This window comes from Vidua chalybeata, chromosome Z (assembly GCF_026979565.1).
Source record: "Vidua chalybeata isolate OUT-0048 chromosome Z, bVidCha1 merged haplotype, whole genome shotgun sequence".
In the NCBI taxonomy this organism is placed as follows: Eukaryota; Metazoa; Chordata; class Aves; order Passeriformes; family Viduidae; genus Vidua; species Vidua chalybeata.
In genome coordinates, this window is record NC_071570.1 from 36,723,820 (window position 1) to 36,744,885 (window position 21,066).

Genomic DNA, 21,066 nt, shown 5'->3' on the forward strand with positions numbered 1-21,066 from the left:
ACTCAAAAGTCCAATGGACTCAAAGCACAACTGCATTAATGCAATCTTGCTCTGAGCACAATGGTTGGACTAAATGATATTCAGGCATCCTTTCCAACCTCAGTAATTCCATGATTCCACAATTCTGTGTATTTAAGGATTATCTAACTGAAAAGTTGCAGGCAGCTGACAAAAAAAAGAGGAGGGTATAAATTACATGCTTTGGAAGAAAAAACCTTGTGATTGTATGCAACATCAAAAAGGAGCGGACTATTTCCAAGTAGACACATGATACAGATTCACAAGTCTTACAAGATTGTCCAGGAGTTCCTGCTTTCCCATTAAGCTGGGCTACCAATAGATGTGTCAGAGGACTCCTGGCACCTGTGAAATCTGGCACCTATTTCCAGAGCATTTCTGCTTTTGAGATTTGATCTAAGGAATCCTAATTGTCTCTTTATTCTGTTTTTCTTGTATTTTATTTCCTTCCGTTTACAGTTAAACCACTACTCTACATCTTAATTCAAAGGAAAACAAAACAATTTGTCTGAGATGTATTCTAATTTTATCTGAAAAGCACTTTATTTCTCTAGATTGCATCAACTGTTATGTATGACACTTGCTGAGAGTCTTGAACTATTTCCTAAACCTTTTGAAAGTATTTATCTCAAACAGAAGGAAAAATGGACTCTTCACATGCACTTTTGAGTCATTCCAACCATTTTATTCCAAGTTGAACACGAGTCAGCAGTGCCCTGGCAGCCAGGAGGGCCAACCGTGTCCTGGGGGCATCAGGCACAGCATCAACAGCCAGGCAAGGGAGGGGATTGTCCTGCTCTGCTCTGCACTGGGGTGGCCTCACCTCGAGTGCTGGGGGCAGTTTTGGGTGCCACAGTATAAAAATGACATCAGATTGTTTAAGCGTGTCCAGACAAGGGTGACCCAGATGGTGAAACCCCTTCAGGCCAAGATTTATGAGGACCAGTTGAGGTCAATTGGCTTGCTCAGCTTGGAGAAGAGAAGGCTGAAAGCGTACCTTACCTGGCAGCAAGGTACGCTTTCCTCCTGGAGGGCAGAGAAGGGGAGGTGCTGATCTCTCCGGGTGACCAGTCCTAGGACACAAGGAAATGGAGTGACGCTGCACTGGGGAAGTTCAGGTTTGACATTAGGAAAAGGGTCGTTACTGAGAACATAGTTGGTTTCTCCAACAGGCTCCCTTGGTCATGGCACCAAATATATCAGGGGTCCAAGGACTGTCTGGACAATAGTCTTGGTTACATGGTTTAGTTCTATATGGCCCTGAGAGGGGCAGAGTTGGACTAATGATCCTTACAGGTCCCTTAAAACTTGGGATATTCTGTGTTCTTTCTTAGGTTCAAACTTCTCACCTTCAAACTTGTAATGGGATTTCACATTCTCAGCTGAAATAATGTTCTGCAACTGTGAACTCACTCCTTAAATTCTCTCATCAACTTTTTCCTCTGCACAGAATTCCCTAAATTCCTTCAAGGAAACACTAAGAAAACACATCAGAACCTTCCATCATCATTCCCTTTTTCTTCTATTCAGATAGCAAAAACTTTGAATCTGTTTAACCTTTACACTTGTCTCACCAATCTACTCTAGACAAGGGATCACATTCTTGTTCCAAATCATAGTCTTTTTTTCCCCCCCTCTCAATCTATTCATATCTTTAGGAGTCTAACAATAAATCTTGCCCTTCATGCTTTAAATACTTCACTGAACCACATTTCTGTCTTTACAGACTTGGCAATCTTTCCCTGTTTGACATAACAATAACCGGAACATTTTCTTAGCAGCACTAAGCCGAGTAATAACTGATTCTTTTTTGGCACTCAGGGTAGAATGAAAGATGAATTTATGTTTTCCATTGCATTATGGTTACAAGTGTATATGTGGACAGGACAGCTCAGGAGGTCTAAGCTGCGGTGCAAGTCCAAATACAGGAATTAATACACCTCTCTGGCCTTTTAAAAGAAACCACCAGTACTGTAAAGGATGCAAACTGAAATCCAAGCAATTTCACTTGGCAAACAAGATAGCTCTTGTGGTATTCAGAAATTCAGACTGCCTGCCTTAAGTGAAATATCTCATATTCCCAGCTACAGCTAATTATCTTCTTGTGCTGGAGGAATGTTATGAAGAATAGTTTAGTCAATGTTTATAGAAAGTATTTTGAGATCTGGGCAGCTGGAAATCCAGAACTCCATTAGCTGAAACTGTTGCTGATATATCAGTAACTTAAAAGAAAAAGTCTTTTGATAAATTAACAGGAAAATGCCAAGGAAAAGATTAGAAAAAAGATCTATTACTGGATTATTGTAGACACTTATGTCCACACTTGAAAGACTAACCAACTTCAAAAGAGCATGGACATAAAAATATTGCTTGAAGTCTGGAGCACCTTTTTATAATCAAGGTAATAGCCATTCATTGAGAAAAATACATAATGGATTACTGTACTTGATCATAATCCATATGTGGCAGAAAAAATAAGCACTAGATTGCTCTTTAATGAAATATAAGTGATACTGAGGAATCAAAAATAGAAATAAGTAACAAAAAATCTTTTACAAGGCTGAAACAAAATGGAAGCTTGAATTTACTAGAAATTGAATTATATTAATTTTAAAAATCTCCATCACTTCAATTTGCTTTTCAAGTAAACAAATTACTGGGTACAAGTAACTGGAGACCTGTGTAACGGAAACTGAGAAAATCAGGCAGTGCAACACTGTCAGACATTATCTGGTCCAATCTCATTCTTCACAGCCAGATCACTTAATGCAATTAATGCAATTCAATTAATCTCGTTTTTGATTAGACTTTTCTCAGTAGGCACATAAAATGTCAGTTGACATGGAAAAACAAATCTATTAATACTAACTAAAGCAAGAATAAAAACTATGGTTCACAGAACAAAGACTGTAAAAAGGGAGAAGAAAAAAATACAGAATTTTTGAACAGCATATTCAGAAAAACACCTGATAAATGTATGTTGCCAAAATTGTCACTGCTCTAAGAAAAGACATAGTGTATAGAATAACTTGGCAAACTGTTAATACAGAAACATACAAACAGTATTTATTGGATCAAAAAACCTCATGACTAACCAGCACAGTGGGTAAACATTTTATGCTTTTAAGTACAGGGTTTATAATTCTGAGATACCAATGTTATGTTAGGCTTACTGGTGCCTTAGTATGTAACTCAGGCAAAGATGAAACTTCCATGGCTCCCATTTTCCCTCTACTTTTTGAAATGGTGCAACCTTAGCACATCGCTCTTGAGAACAAAGGAGGGAGATTTAGGGGATAGCAGCAAATTTACCTTATCTCCATCACTGCTACGTTTGAATTTAGTTTGGCCATTAAATCTTGTAGCTGCTACACTAAGTATTCCTAATGTTTAACTGACTGGCTTTACGAGTTCTACAAATTTGCCACATTCAAACAAAGCGTTACCTGTGAGCAGTTACTTTCTTCAACCTTCTCTTCACTCAAGACCAAATACAAAAGTCCATTTTCTTGTCATATCCCAAAACAGCTACTCCGTTTCCTGCCTCACTATCACTTCTTTTTCCTCAAAAAAGCTAACATTTGCCATTTCAGCTTAACAGGGTTCAGATTTCACGAGAAATTTAACTCTTCATGAGTTACTGAGCATTTTGAGTTTCACTCAAAATTATGTAGCATAATGGGCTGATCTTTCTATACTTCTGAAGTATGTTTGCAGCTTTTCAGTCCTGAACTGCACTTCCTCAGAGTTTCTGCAGTCAGGGGAATCTGGACATCACTTGGCTACGCAGAGCAATGCCTAAAACCTACACTACTGAGCATACAGCTCCAAAGTCTGCGCGACTGGTGCTATCAAGGAGTTCCTGTGAAGAGAGTAAGCACTAAAGAAAGGGGTGTACAGACGTTTGCTGAGAAGAAAGGTGATGAAGTCAGCCAGGAGTGAAAAGTGTGGCTTGGAAGTGCACAGGCATGTAGGGCTGAAGGGCTAAAATGCAGCCCTTCCATCTACTCTAGATGCCCTGCCAGGGGCTGAGTTAGGAATCCAGGCCTCACCAGATGTTCCTGCAATATGCTGAGACACTTGTGGCCTCAAATACTGCTGGAATATGAGTGAATGTACCAATCATGTTCAAAATAAATATTTTGTTATTATAAAATACTGGTCTTAATTTTGTTCATCAACAATCACCACTGAGGTATCATGTAACAGGCAAAAGAGCCACTAAGATTTACATCTTAGTTGTGGCTTTTCTATTGCCCTCTGTTGCAAGCTACATATGTACTTTATGTATTTTCATATTCTAAGTATATTTTCATTGTGGTAATCCTCCACAATTTTGGAAAAAGCATACTCTTAGTGCTAGAGAGATGTCTGTTTAACAAAGCCACAGGAGCCATATATGCTATGGCTTTTAATAGCTGTGTTCCAAACTCTAAAAATTGCTGAAGAAACATCTTTGTTGGTTTTAGTTTTCTCTTTCTTCAAACTTTCAAAATTTCTAATTTCTAAAACCTAGATCTGAAGGAAGACTACAACAAAGAAGCTAATAGATCAGGAAAAAAAATAAATCTTTTAAAGGTCTCAAGCAAGATACTCAATATTTTTTTTCAGAGCCCAACATTTCTTCTAGGGAGATCTCCAATCCAGTTCCTTAACTCAATGAAGATTATACATGGCATTACTGGCCTGTATCACCCATGGAAAGAGAGACCCAGAAGACACATTTTATGCCTCAATTTCTGAAGCCTATACAACAAGAACACTTTAGAGTAGATTTTGTATTTTTCTTCTGTTCTATTTTAAATATTCTATTATTCTTTTATTAGATGACTAGAAGAAGGAACACAGCTCCAGAATTCCTCCTTAGAAGTCAATCACAATGAGGCAGTTGGGAAATCTGAGCATTTAATTCATACCCTTCCATTCTTTCCTAAGACTGCCTGGGCTTGCATGTATGTTTACATTTAAATTAAAGGATTTATGCATACAATACAAATTTCCATTTCATGTTGCAAGTCCTTGTCATAGCCATAATTTATTTTGTCTTAAATTCTGCTTCTGATTTTCATGTACATTTGCATCCACACTGCCTCTTCAGCTTGAAGTCTTTTTGATACATCTCAGGAAAAGAGCAAGACAATGTGTTATCCAGCTGATGAAAAATTGAGCTCAACTAAAAGACCATCAGTATCAAAAATTAAGGTTTCTTTACCTCTGGCTAACTATGGAACAGAAAGTATCTCTAGCAGGATTTTTTGGGGGGATGGGGTCAGAATTTACATAGGAATGGGACGGAGAATTCCTCCAGAGTCTGTTTTACCTGAGGTCTCAAGTGAGAACACATATCTTGTGCAATTCAAATCTCCAGCCAAGTACTTCTCCATTGATTTAGGCTTGTTTTTCCTTCTAAAAATATTAAATCAACAATCTTAAATCAGACTCAGGAATTCAAAGAGGCCTATTTTCAGGGGTTGGCAGGAACACCACTGATGGCAGGACTCAGCTTCCAGCCTGCAGCCAATATAAGACTGAATTAGGAATATAAATTTATTTATGCATTTACATACCTATTATTACCTATGTAATAATGTATAGGTATATAAATACCTATACTTATTTCATATAGGTATTTATTGCCAACTCTGTCATGTTTGTTTATACAGTCCACAATAGAAATACAGAATAATTGCAAAAGAAAATCAAGTAAACTCATTTAACACTTTCAATTAAAAGAAATAGAGAGGGCTTCCTCTTCCCATTTCAGTATGCAGACATCATAAAGCTTCACTGAAGAGATTCCTATATGCCTGATCAGATAATCTCTAACAGCTTCCTTATGACACAATTATACCTTGATGGTAAGTGATGTCATTAAAAACAAAGGGATTTGCAGTTTTCTTGCATTTCTAAGGTATGTTTACTAATGTGTTTGTAAATTTAATTCCCTCAGTGTAGAAGTGACTTGCAAGTTATCAAGGACTCCCAAATATTTACAACAGAAGAAGAAGCTAAACAAAGAGATGTGGGTTTTTTAGTTCTCCCTAATCTCAGGTTATTTCAGAAGTTTCATAGTGGGCTAACTGACGCTGACAGTAACTGAATAGATGTTACAAACAATGCTTCTGGGCATATCAACTACTTAGTCCCACAAAGCATGTGCATTTATACAGATGCAAATTATGCTTCCTTGTTCTTTTACTTAATGGTAAATTTAATGCAGAGTTCAATTCACCCCTTCACCCATTATTATAAATGGAATCCTCATTTTCCTGAATCATTAATTTAATGAAGTTCTAATTTACCTTGTCAGTGTTTAAGAAGATAAATGTTTAAGATGAAGGGATCAAGGGTTTAATTTCTTACAATGTGAGCTTTTCAAAAGATTATTTACTAGCATCTATTTCTGTAAGCAGTTCTGTACTGGGCACAAAGAAAATGAGATCAACTTTCTGGAAATAAAACCTGAACATGATTTAAGAAAAATAATATACCAAACTCAGAATGAAAAAAGTGAAAGCAAAAAAAAGTTTTACTGAAAATAAACCCTGGGTTAAAAAAAAAATAAAGAAGGAAAAAAAAAAAGAGGAAAAAAAAAAAGGCAGCATATTTCAAATAACTTTTAATTCAACTTCTTCCTCATAGCTCTGGTGCTTGCTACCTTGCCTTGCCAAAACTAATGAACCAGAACAATGGACAGCAGTTAAGATTAGCAGGGCAGCATGAATTATCGAATTGATCACTGTCAGACTGAAAACTCACAATAATGGTTATAAAAATAAAAGTAGCATTTCAGAATTTCATCACAGATCTGAAAAAAAGAAGTGTAGATATGGTTTTGTGCAATTTTTAGAGTGCTTTGTTTCCTTCTAAAGTAGCACTAAGTCCTCAGACCACATGCTGATATCAGAACATTTCAGTAATTTTATCACTTGGAACTTTAGATCAATCAATGATTTAAGTTTTTTATGAAATATAGCTTACTTTGGTAGCTGACTTTAAAGACCTAAAAAAGAAAGCCAATTGTTTCCAGCAATTTCAGTTGCAGTAATAGTGTGAGAAACTGAAAGTGCTTCTCATGACAGTGAGTATTCTTCTCCAAACTTATGAATTTTTAATAAAAATTATCACATAAAGTCACACCCAAATACCAAAGCAAGTTGCAGTTACCATGCCATGAATCTGTTGGCTCTGAGTATCAGCCTGCTAGAGAGCCCAGCAGACAGAATCAGCTATACTCATTTACCTGTGAAAGATAGTGCACAGAATACTGAAGTATGAAGAGATTTATCCTGTGAGAGCATTTCCTACCAGTAGCAATCCATTCCTGGACCACAGCTGAAGTGAGGTCCATCAGGAGAAATCACCCCAACAATTAACTGATTTACTTAAATAATTTACATAGGAGAACCAGTTCCAAGCTAGCAGTACATCCCTTTTTTCTCATAAGCATACCACAGTCCCACTCTGTCAGAATGTCACAGCTGCCACAATGACTTGATACAGCAAGTATCAAGACTGGCAGGTAGAATACATGTCATGGCCCTCAGCCCCATCCTTCAAAGGGAGCTCATGCTCTTGGTTAATGATTCCTAAGAATCTTTCATCTTTTTAGGACATGGTGGGTCCTATCACATTTCTGAGAACTAGACTCATCAATAGGCAAGTGTGAATAAGAACATACCTGAATGAGCACAGATGAATACAACTCTGACAGTGCAAGAAAGAGCTCAAATGACACTCCCAGTGCATTACAAAAATTAAGTGAGAATAATTAAGAGTGTAACAAAGCCTGAGAAGAGTGTGGAATTAAACATGTGTAGAGAAATTAACAGAATAATAAAATATTCACTATTTACACTTAGTTCAAAGGGACAAGGATGACTGCACAGGCAGGGTGAGACAGAGGACAAGAAAAGCCTGGTAGGGTAGATATGCTGGTGAGGTGGCTGGATGTCATGTACCAAAATTTGGATTTCTTATTCACCATGAGCCAGAAAATGGCAACATTTTCTCTATGGCAAAATTTTCAAAATAACCAAGGAAGATTCAAAACAGACCAACAAAACTCACAGTTTTGTACAGCACAGTCTGTACTGATCAACAGCTCATCTCCAGGCTGGCCCACAGATCAGCTCTTCCCACATGGGCAATGAGTCAAGGACAGCATCATTCAGACTGCATGGGCGGGGTCACTCTACTACAGAGGCACAGCTTCTTTTCTAGGTATCCAAAAAGTGCTCCAGGGGTATTATGGAGAACACTGAACAAACTTTGTGTTCTTTTTATGAGTCAATATTCAAGCCATTCTAAGGAAGAGCCCAGGAAAGAGAAGGTAACTATAGGTAACATCAATCTCCTACTTTACTGAGAGATCTCTGAACAGCACAGGTAAAATACACCAGGGAGCTGCCACACAGCTACTCCAGATGGGCCATTGTCCCCATGCTGCCACAAGATCATCAGCCAGTACAACTCATCTACTACTTTTCTCCTCTGGTATCTTTCCTTTTGGAGAAAGGATGAAAGGAGTGGATTAGTGTTGAAAGAGCCTGAAGATGTCTCTCAAGTATAAAGTAGATTAACTTTTTCTTTGGTCTACTCTAAATCCTTCATCTCCCTCCTCTTGCTCTCTCAGTACTCCTCTCTTCCTCTCCCTCATGCTGTCTTCTCACCTTTCACTCTAGGGCTCCTCTTTTCCATTATAAATATGTTCAGTATTTCTCATCTTACAAAATTCCCTGTTCTACCAGCCGAGAACTGTCATAATCTTCCTACAATTTTCACCTCAAACTCATCAAGCCAAATGCATCCACTCACTAAAGGTCTATTCATCCAGTTTGTGAGCCTGACTTTAAAATATGGATCTTTTGCACCTCAAGAAAGTTCCTGAAGATCTGTTTTCGGAAAACAAATCAGAATCTTAATTTTACTCTTAGTCTCCTTTGCCCACTCTTCTGATTGAACTCCACAAATCTGTGGTTTTTGTAATGGCTTCCATTTTAGCTCCTCACTTTCACATTCACAGTGCTCCCTCCTTCCCTCTTATCTTTTGGAAGTCTCACCCAGAAAAAGCAGATTTGCATATATGTAAATTCCTCTGACTGAGCACACTCCTTGTACTTCTTACTCCAAATCAATTTCTTTTGTCGCACTGAAAAATACAGCTGGGAATAAGTTGAAAATAACTGTAAACCCAAACTGACTTTAACAGAAGCGAGATGCAATGAAAGTCTGCAAAAAATTTCTTTCCCCTGAACTTAGTGCTCACTGCAGTATTATAGAAAAAGGCAATAATAATAATACTGTTTGAAGACATTATTTAATATTTTACCCAAATCTTACTTCAAAAGGTTAAAGGACAGTTGAAATGAAAGATAAAATTTAAAGGCCAAAGCAAATTTAAATAAATCACGCCCTCAAGTAATTAAAAAAAAAGGAAATTCTTGCCAGAAATGAATTACATGAACAGCTTAAAGCTGCACAAAGAAGAAGATCAAGTTAAGAGTACATAAACCACTGATCTCATTTTTAGCGAAAGACTGCATAGAGCTGAAGAACAGGTTTTTTATTGCCACGTCAACACAAAAGAACACAAAGGGAAATTTGAAGCGTCTATCTGATATAAGGAGTTCTTCACTGAAAATTACTTTGTTTCTTTTATTTGATGCCAAAATAATAGTAAATTAAAGCAATTAGAAGGCATTTCACTACCACTGCTTATACTTGATAAGCACAAATAGCTAATGCTTTTAAATTATAGTAGCATTCTCCATACTAAGAACAAAATCACACTAGCTTCTATTAATCAAAACACATCAGTTACTCTACTGTTGATGGAATTGAGATATAGACGGCTTCTATCTATATTACTTCATAAATAAGCATTTTTAAAAATAAAATGGCAATTGCCTACCTTTCATAATAATTTGTGCTCATTATTAGAATGACTGCTGTATTTTTTCCTCTGAGATGAACATGTTTCCATGCCACGTGTACTTAGGCAGATGTAAATTTCTGCAGAGAAACCTTTTAATATGGATTTTCTTTTCTATTTTTTAAGAGAAGAAGAGCAGGTACAAAACAAAGTAGAGTTAGTGAAATGTGGTAGGCAGAAACAATAGATTAGTAATCCCAGAACATTTCACATATTTGTGACAGATGTTGGCACTCGCATCCTGGAAATCTCAACTCCTACACATACACATTGTGGCCATATGATGTACTCAAGTGGTACAAATGTCACAGGAAGGATCAGGGCAGAGTTAAGCATTAGGAATGTCTTATAATGGCAAGAGACAGTAACCCAAATACTACTCACTTCAACTGCAGAATAGTTATTTTGGCATTACTCATACAACTTCCTTCATTTTTAGACAGCAAAAACAAACTAGGAGGGCTATATATACATTGAACCAGCAATTCAGTCACTTACCAACTAAATTCTTCCATCGTCCTAGCTCAGAACTCATTCAACAAAATCTAATTATCTTCAAGTGCCATTTTGTTAAACACCCCAGAAAGAAATAAGCACCGCAAGCAGTGTGAACTACTTTTCCCTCTCCACCATATGGCAAATACAGAATATCTACAACAGGAATAGGGCTTCCTGGGAATAGCCTGCATCTCAGTCCAATAACAATACAGATAACATGAATATGTAAAATAAAAAGCTTGAAAATTGGAGATATTAAGACTTCATTTTAAAATTGACACTTATTTCCCCCTACACACTACTTGAAATCTTTAGAGTGTGGTATTTTCCCATCTGATTCTCCAGAATGTTTCTACAGGATGCTCCCAGGTCCTCTGATACATTAGTGAAATTACACAAGGGCAGAGAATACATTAGTTCAGGTATGCTGGAGTTGGATTCTATTTTTAAAAGTAAAAAGGAGAAGCATCTCTTATACAGCAAAGAAGAGGGCATATAAAATGCTCTTTTTGTTTTCAGTGCTAACTAGCTAATTATATGTATGTGAAACATATGTGGAGTCCCTAACATGGAAAATCGCCAGTACCTGCTTCTGCATCATTTACATTGAGAAGTGGACTCAGTTCTTAGCCATGAACCTGCATAGTTAAGATTTCAAAAATGCTGCAGTATTCAGGAATGTTCCCTCACACCACTCTTACTGCCCTGGGTTGCTGAAGGAATGATCTGTGAAGCACCACTGCAGTCTGAGGGATGCCTGAGTGATTCTGGACTGAAAATGGGGCATTTCTAATGAAAAGCTGAAAGTTCTGTTTCCCACAATTCCTTTGCATGATTTACAACAATCATAGTAATTTAAAACTGGCAACCGCAGACCAGAATGCTTGACCACTATTGTTTCAGTAGCACAATCAAATTACCCCATTTGGGCTTTTACAATTAACTTGTTACATGCATATGTTACCACTTCCTAAACAGTAAGATTATCAGATGAAGAAATTCAGCAGGAAATAGCAACAGGAAAAAAAATTGTGAATATAATTCCTAATCTCAGCTCCAGAGAGAAATCCTTTATCCTTTACAATATGTATTTTATGCATAAATATAAGTTTTAAAACTTTTGTGGTAATCTGTTCTTTTCCATTCCAGTCCTAGAAAAGGAATAAAGAAGGTCTTTAAAAATAAACTTACAAAATTCCTGAACACTAAGATAATTGCATGTATGTTTAAGTAATCCCTCAGGTTCTCAAAGGTTTAATTAAGACTCTAAGCTACAAAGAAACCAAATGCCAAAGCTAACACCAGCCAGATACCTGCTTCTCTGCCATGTTACGATTGTGAATTATGGCAAGATCCTTTTGTATGCGTGCATGATGAACCAGCCAGAAGTGTAAAAGGTCATTCTTTTCTTACACTCACTTTTTGGATGAGATTTCTCATCAACATTAATAAGCTAATTCCACATGACTGATATGCAGCTGCGAAACACTCAGAATATTACAATAAACACTGCTGCACTTCTCTCGCCGTGGTATTATGTTGTGCAAGAGGGATGTAGAATAAAGCCTTCTTTATGCATCACCTTGAGGAAAAAATGATGAATCACACCAGGTAAGCAGCTTGGTAGCACTTACTCTGTAAAATAACTGTAGAGAAAAAACTTGGGTCACTTGGCACTTTTACTAAGGAATCTGGATGTTTAATAAACCACAGGTCTAAGAATTGCAGTGAAGGAAGTTGATGGCTCATACTAATCAGATTCTTCCCTATCCAAGCAAGGGCATGGCATGGCATGGCAACAGTGGCAGACACCAGTCCGTGTTTACACACTGCCCTGCCCAGCTGTGGGTGAAAAATGACATGAATAGTGTGTGTAGGTCCTCTGTTGCTGCTCAAATCCTCTCTTCACAATCAGGTTTGCTCTACTATGGTTCTGACCCTGGAGAGACAGCAATCTCTCAGAGGTGTACTTCCCACTTTACTATGTGTTTGGGATTTCATCCAACAATCTTGTGGCTTGCTCCTGTTAAACCCAAGTTACATCTGCCTAAAGAGTTAAGGGAACAGCCCAGAACACCAAACCTTCCACAACTGTAGTTGCAGAAATGTCTTCAGTAAAACAAAGATTTTGCAAGCAGCATCACTATTAGCTACTCTTAAACACAGCAACAATTTGAAAATTTGCCTCCAATTAAATAAATATGAAGACTCAAGAAAGGTTAGTGTATGAGAAGATAGAAACATCCAGGTGAGCAGTACCAGCCTCTGCAAAAACCTCCCTGATGATGGCAGCTGTGGGACCATAAAGGTCTGCTGTACTATAACAATCAAACAGGTTCTTCAAACCACCAAATGAGCATAGAATGCTCATTTAAAGAGCATTATTGTCAGTGGAAGCATCAAGAGATACTGATTTGGCTTTAACTGCATAAGAAAACTGAAACAGTTACGTTTATACCAGAGAGCAAACAGGTTGTGACCAGATCCCTACTCAGTTGAAATTATTATGGCGATATAAAATGTCATGGAAACCCAGCTGGCTTTGCTACAGCAGTCTTCAAAAGAAGAATAAAGAACTCAAGTGAATTTCCCTTATTTTCTCTAGTTCAAATGTATAAATGCTTAAGAATTTTACATGAATGTCAAGTTTAAATAAACCAACCAAGTCAATATGGGAAAAGAATATTTTTACATTTTAGAAAAAGTTTTGATGGTGATGAGAAATCTTTGCCTTTTCTTAATAAAAGATGAACAAAGCCCTTACACTTTTACTTCAAGGCCTTTTCCTGCTGTTCTCTAGTTGTCATATACTTATTTTATTCTTCACTGAAAACATCAGGTATTAACGATCTCCTTAAACAGTATTTAGCAAAAAAATAAGGGTCTGTAATATTAAAAAGGAGAATATCTCACAATGGTATGCATTATACAGCCCAGACATAGCTCAATAGCCTGACAAATAATAGACAAACATTCTTAGGCTTCTGAAGACAAAGGTTACATGCCCACAGAATTATCAGTGTTTCCCAGACTAACACTTGCAATTCTTGGGCTTGTTATTTCTAGCTGAAATCTTGAAGAATCTCATGTGTTTGTTCTTTTTGGAAAACATGTATTTCAGGTATTTCAAAAGCATATGAAAAATATGCCACAGAAGTACAAATTACTATCCTTTTGTTTAACATAAACCACTGTTATTTTCCGATGTATTCTCTTATTCTATTCTCCTCAAAAGTCCTGGTATTTCACTGATATATTCATACAAGTCAGTTTCTTTTATTCATATTCCTTTACATTTAGACCCCTGCTTTGAAAGTCAATTACTTGCCAGCTGCCAGCTTTAGAAAGGAAACGCAGAATGATGCAAATTAATTTGCTATTCAACAGAGCCACGAGGAATTGCTCATTAACTATGGGTCAACAGCATGAATACACTCAAAACTTCCACAACTTATGTTTACCTTCCGTGCAACACAAACTTTCTTACCCAAAGGCAGAGATCTATCATAGTCTGTAGAGACTGGGCTTGTGGCAAACCAAATAGCTCCAACAAGAACTACATGACTTCTTTATTATTGATCCACCAGCCACATTATTTATAAGCAAAATTCAGTAGCTGCACCACCTGCACTGAGGCAGAGTGCTCTGTCCTTTCTCTGGACTGCACAGGGGGACAGGTGCTGACAGCCCTGACAGCATGAGAAGATGGTATTTGCATCAGGTACCAGAGGAGTCATCAAGAGCCACTCAGCTTCCATAGAAGCAGCCTACACACAGTATATAAGAGTTCTGCATAATATACCAGGGGATTTTGATAGATTTGCTGGGAAAAAAAATGGATCGATTTCAGGTATTTTCCCACTGCAGACTTATGCTGAATACAGCTCACACTTAATGCAGCTATCTTGTTTTAAGCACCTAGTAAATTCTATATATATCATGGGTTTTGGTTTTATTTTTGTATTTAGGTGCTACTTATGCATATTCGAGTAGTAGTGGTAATTGATACATATACATAAAAGCAGTTGAACTGAAAGCTCACTTTCTGAAAACCTGGACCATTAGAGCTAAGCCTTAATGTTTTTTCGTTTGGCTATGTTATTTTTAATACAAGGTGGAACCCTGTGACACTTTTGAGGAAGCTGCTTTGTATTTATAAGCTTTTGAATGCCATTAACTCCCAGCATTACTAGACACAACTACCCAGTGACACAGTGGTGGCCATCAAAAGCTGAGATGATGCAAGCACTAGGTATTGTGATTTGAATACTGCACTGACTGCCAAAACCACAGGACAGCACCAAAGTGTGTGCACACAATTCAAAGTGTCTTGATGTTAAATATGAGGTTCTGGGAAAACAGACCTTGCTAAGACTAAATTGTAACATTTAGAGATTAATTACATTATTGAGGGAGATTTCCTAGTGTTTTGATGCTACCAGAAACCAATTATACAATATAATAAACACAAGAAAAAGAAAAAAACTTGTGTGATGTCTCTGTTGGAAAGCCATTAAAAACAGTTTTATGTGATTATGAAATTGAAACTAAAATGCTGTTCTCTCTTTTGAAATTAGATCTTCACCAAGTCAAGCCTTTCCTCCTGTTAAAAATCCTTAGTCAATTTGGCCTTCAGGATATTCCATCAGGACATTCCTTCCTCTATCCTCTATCACAGGAAATCACCATGCTTGCTGCTTTTTACTTCAAAACATCAGAAGAGTGTCCAGGTCTTCAGCACCAGATTGCTGAAACCAAAATGACCTCAATATGGAGAGGCAGAAGAGGAGAAAAAGGACTAGTATCACATGTCCCTGTTTGGGCTGGGTGTCAAAATAAACACAGGAATGCTCCCAAGCACATTGCTCCTGAAACAACAATTATCCCTTTCTCATGAAGCCTGGTTATCTCACCATGGTCCTTGGCAGATCCCTGGCTTGGGTCAAGTCCCACAGTTGAAAACAATTCTTAAGTGTGTTTTTAATAACAAAACATATTAACAGTAAAGAGGTGGCCATTCTGCAGGTCCCGGTTTCAGTTAAAGTACCAATCCACAGCTCTCAGACAGCCATTTCCACCTGCTGAAGACACCAATCCCAGAGGGATGCTGCAAGGCCATCTTTAAGGGGCTGTGGTACAACACCAGGAATGTCACAAATGACAACCATGCCTTGTCACACCCTGACCTTAGTCCAAATACCCTTGTGGTTCTCCCAAAATATGTCATCCAAGGAGGCTCTCCTGCAGAAAGGATAGGAGGATGAAAGCCAGGTGCTGGTGTTCAGCAAAAGCACTTGTTGGAAATATTCCTGGCATAGCAGGATGCACAAGACAGTACCAGCTTGCCCTGTTTCACACCAGCACAAACCCATGGTGCTGTCAGGAGGGTATCCCAGTGAAGTGATGGGCAACTGCCATGTGAAAGACCCCCCAAAAAATTTTAACATCCTGAAGAGAAAAGTAAATATCTCTACTAGTTTTAAATACTGTCACTCATACCTCTTGTCAAGCCACTTTCAGCAGAGGTGCAGCCTTATTAATAAACAGAAGTTTATTAACAAAGAACAAAACTGTGGAGATTCATAAGAGGGCATAGCGGGAATGATGGACAACAGAATATGCAGAATGCAAAATTCTGAGAAAATAAATAAAAAAGCCAAACCAAAACAAACAAACAAACAAAACCTTCCCAAAAAACCCCCCAAACCCCAGGCCTGTTAACAGTCTACAATATCCCTAAGCTCAAAGCTGTTTACAATACTGTTGGATGTTCAAAAGAGCTACAAACCACTTAAAATTTTCCATTGTATTTGAAGTACTTTTCTGTAAAGGAGGAGATTTTTAACTAACTACATTTATCATTAATGCAAATATATTATACACCAATATGTTAGGCTGTAATAGCAACTGGGAAAGAAATGCTTAGTAATGCTTATTTGTACAGAGTAATGGTAAAATAAAGGTGTGTTGTAAATTTGTTTTGCTGGTTTTAATGACGACATATGTCAGAACAAGACACCTATACTGTATTGATGTTTAATTATTAATGGCCTGGCAGTGTCTTGAACTATTTTGTTGCACTCCTTGTGCCTTAGAAAATTTACAACTGCATCATCTCTCCACTGTTTGGAGCAGTCACTCGTAAAGCACCCACTGAGCTGTAAATTATGAACCACTATGATCCCATATCCATTTTAGACCAGGACTGACAGTTTATACCAACTGGCTTGATAAACTTGTAACAAAAGATTCAGAGTGCAACTGCCCAGCCAAAATACACATGAGATGCACAGAGTGAATAAGGGCATAAATTAGTCTCCAAGCATGAACCCTTAAAGGGACACTTTAAAAATCAGAAACTCAGAACTGATTTTAAAATCAGAACTCAGTTCTCCACAAAATGCTACTTAAGTTTAAGTTACCCCAACTAAAATACATTGCTAGATTTTAGCTATTTTCTAATTTTCTGCAGTGTATTTGTCTTCCTTGTTAGTGTAAAACTGTGACATACATACTAAAAATGAATCTAAAATGCAGTGAAAAGCTGAAAGCAAAAACCACCCAGCAATAAAGAGAGAATAATAATTATTTATTAATTAAACCTTTACTAAAAATCAGAAATTAAATCTTTTTTATTCATTTTTTTATGGACTACTGTTTTTCAGGTAATTTGAAGCAAATCGTACCACCCACTAGGCATTTCTACATCAGTTAGTGCAAGTCATAAAAAATTATAACTGAATCACTTTTGAAGTAAAAATACAAAGACAAAACAAATACAGCTATTCCTTCATAAACCAATCACTTTGCAACCATTAAGTAATTCAGCACTAAGAATTTAACTACTGAAATGTACCTAAAGGAAGATATAGAAGAGGAAAATGTGACGTAAATGTCACCATTGGATGATCTATGTCAAGCATTATCCATTCTTTGATAATGGCAATCAAATCAAAACCTGCAAAGAAACACTAGAGGTGAGAAGGATGAAAGCACAGCTTCACCAGATGAAAGCAAAACTACCATCCCTTTTGTAGGCAGCAGCAGAGCTGGCCATAATCTGTACCAAGGGACAAGGGTTCAAAACCTGATGTCTGTACAGTGTGCACAAATACAAACCAACAGAAACCTCGAGGACAGGGAGGAGAATGCCATCTCAGCCTTGTGACTAAACCTCACTTTCTGCACAGGTAAATAAATAATAATTAGTTCATTAAATCCTCATGATACAGAGAGTAGGCAAATTCTATGTCTTTATTTTGGGGTGACCTTTCATAAACTAGACAGAAAATTACATTTATTCAATATCCACTCCTGAGATCATAATCAAAACCATGACATGCTTTACAAGTAAAAAGGCAGACAAGGGTTTTGAGACTTCAATATCACTAACTCTATCAAATAAGAAAAACAATTATCAGAAAACTGAGACCAAATTAATGTCTGGGGTTTTTTAGTGTTTTTTTTTTCCTTTATTTTTTTAAACTAAACTGATTGCAGCAATCAATAAATAAGTTTCAAAGAGCCCTTTCAGTAAAGAGCAGGCCTAGCCAGCAGGTATTACATTAACAGTCATTATCAATTAGGACTCACTGGGCACAGACATTATTTACAAAGCAAGAGTTCTGGGAATCCACTCATGTGCTAAAAGGACTTCTGTACTGCTCCAGAGTGATGTTAGCAAAGCTAAGTGCTGCTTCATTAAGTGCAGTACACACACTTCTTAATGGAGAGCAACTTTAATTGTCAGAGGGAGTCCATCTTTACCATCTAGTGTGGGATAAACACATCCATGTTAGGAATTTCAGGAACAAGGGAAAACTGTCCATTTTTCTTCTTTTTTTTTTTTTTTATTAGAAAAAGATGTCATAAGTAAACTAGACAAATGTTCTTCACAGCTACTAAACTCTTTCAGCCTTTAGCAGGTATAAACATAGAAAAGGAAGGTTAAAAATTACAAAATATTTCACCTTCTGAGAGCTGTCTCCTCAATTTCATTCAGGCAGACATTGATCACTCCAATTTATAATGGAAAGAGCCACACAGGGGGAAAAAAAGAGGACAAGTATTTCTGATGAGTCATTTTGTTATTTCTCAATAACAAACTTCTCCTCCCTTCTCTAAATGCCTCTTACAGTAGATACAAACATCAGAAACACATTTATTAAGTCATATGTACTTTTGAAAAGGCTGCTCTTTTGATATTTTGATGATTACAAAGCATGCAAGTTACACAAACACAGAAATATCACTGTAGCTGCATTTGACTTGAAGACACAAAGGGAATGTATTAGCTAATGATGCTATGGTCAACACAGCAACAAAACAAACCTCTGTTCTGGGTAATCAAGATTTGAATACTTTAGGTTTGGGTGCAACAGTATGAGCCGTAGATGACAAGGAGATAAACAGCAACAGTTCCTGCAAGAGGAGAAGGCTCTGGAATGCTGTTAATACTTGCACTTAGACAATGAAACATATACAAATGAATATATCACTTTCTTTTTGAGAATAAAACATCTTAAGTAGTACAATTAAAAAGATTCTAAAAATCCTCCAATGCAATCAATTAAACATAATTTTCCCTCCTTTTCATTAAAGGCCACTTGTCACCACCCTGAAGTGACAAATAAATTGTAAAGAGCAAAACAGTTCAGTGTTCATCTATCTCCCAATGATAAGTGGCATTAAGTGTCATTCAGATGGTTTAACTGTTGCTTAAAGAAAAAGTATGAAGAAGAGAGGACAGGATGTGTCTTCACTTTTAAAAGCAGCTTAATGGTGAAACATGCTGAAAGTCCTGTACTTTGGTAAAGTTCAGGTAACATCCTATTAACTGGGAGCAAGCAAACATAACTGCTAGTTATTTTAACATGGAAAGTAATTTTTTTATATTTTTAAACAAGTATGACTCAGTGCTATACACTAGTTTTACTCCTGTCCCTTCCTTGCACTTGAAAAAGTTTGTCCAACATTTCCATGATAAAATGCACTTTGTTGCTCTCCCTCTATACTGCCCAGAAATGAAATGAGCCCTTTTTACAGAGACACATGTGTTCTCATCCTGCACCAGTGATTTCTACACTGGCTCATGCTTAGAAATTGCACTGCAGAATCAGGACCTAAGTAGTGTCCACCTTGAGAAAGCAACTAATATACAACATATATATCTATACATCAGTTTTCTCACAGGTTGAGAAAGAAGATGTAGAAAAAGATGCTGAATAGCTGAGAAATTCATACACCAAAGAAGGTGAATGGGATTGTATTAAGAAGTTACTTGACTTGCCAAGCTTACCACAGGCATTCAATGTTCAAGATGCTAGCTAAAAGTTGTGCTTAAAAATGAGCTTCTTATTTCTTCTTGGGCATCAGCCTTTAGGATTTACATTTGCAAAACTGTGTAGGCAACACTGAAGGCTGTAAAATTTCATTAAAATCAAGAGAAAGGCATATTGTACCTCTTTGAAAATTAAATGCTTTTAGGCATTTTATAGCATTATGTGTGTAAAATCAAATTTCAAGCAAGGTGCTAAATGAACATGGAGGTAAATAGGGAGTAAAGCAAACAGAATGAACCTTGTTACACGTATTCACCTCTTTCCAGCACCCAACCCCCTCCAAACATGACAGTATCAATAAATAAACAGGACTAATGAGAAGAGAGGCTATAGCCTCCCATAAGGTATTTAACATTACTGACTATCACAATATTCAAGTGGACAGTGCCCTTTTTTTAAAAAAATACCCTGTATTACAGTCAACTGGCTTTAGCAGAAGCTCATATCCATACTCTCTAAAAAAGCCACCAGCCTTCCTCAAGTACTTAAGTGTAAATGGTAACACTGTACACAAAAACACTCTTCCCTCCTGCCTGGTTTGCAAATTTTTATTTAAATATAAATAGCATTAACTTTCTCCATGGGATTAATTTAGCAGGTTAAAAGGTTCACAGGAATATACAGTACTCATTTAAGTAGCCCAAGGTGAACCGTAATTATACCTGAGCTGTCCTAGTGGAAATGGAATGCAAAGTGATTAATGCTGTACAGGGAAAAAACATTATTCCTCAATGTGGAACAGCCCCATCTTCAAAACCTCTGTAAGCCAGTCCTTATAACCCAGCACTGCCTTTTGTCCTTCTTACTCCCTAAACACATGAAAATAACATTTAAAAGATAAAATAATCCAGCATCTGGATTAAGATGAACAAACAGGCTGCTAAATGGAAGCTCACCTTTTGACACATTTGCAGTCATCGTCAGCCTCAAAGGCAAAAAGCAGCTGGGATGTCCAAGAGAAGGAGATAGGCTGGAGAACAAGGGGGGCAATCTGTGCCCAAGACGAGTGGATGAAAGTCAGTAGGTGACCCCTGGCAAGTCTTACCTGCTGCAGCCTCTCCCAGATACCAGCCCTTCCTAATTGCCCAACAGTGAGAACTCCCAGATAAACATCACACCCATGTGCTACCTGCCCACCTCCACCTCTAGGTACGCACCCCATCCATTCATTGTCTCTGGTAATGTGAATATTCCCATCCATGGTGCTAAAAAATCAGTAACACGGAAAATGTCCACTGTGCATTCCACCAAGTGTTTTCACAGCAAGAGAGAACA

General features: G+C 37.3%; 1 protein-coding gene across 3 annotated transcripts in view; it reads right to left on the reverse strand.

Moving 5' to 3' along the window:
- GHR (growth hormone receptor) overlaps positions 1 to 21,066 on the reverse strand; it is a 121,934-nt gene that overhangs the window by 84,049 nt on the left and 16,819 nt on the right. The window lies entirely within an intron of this gene.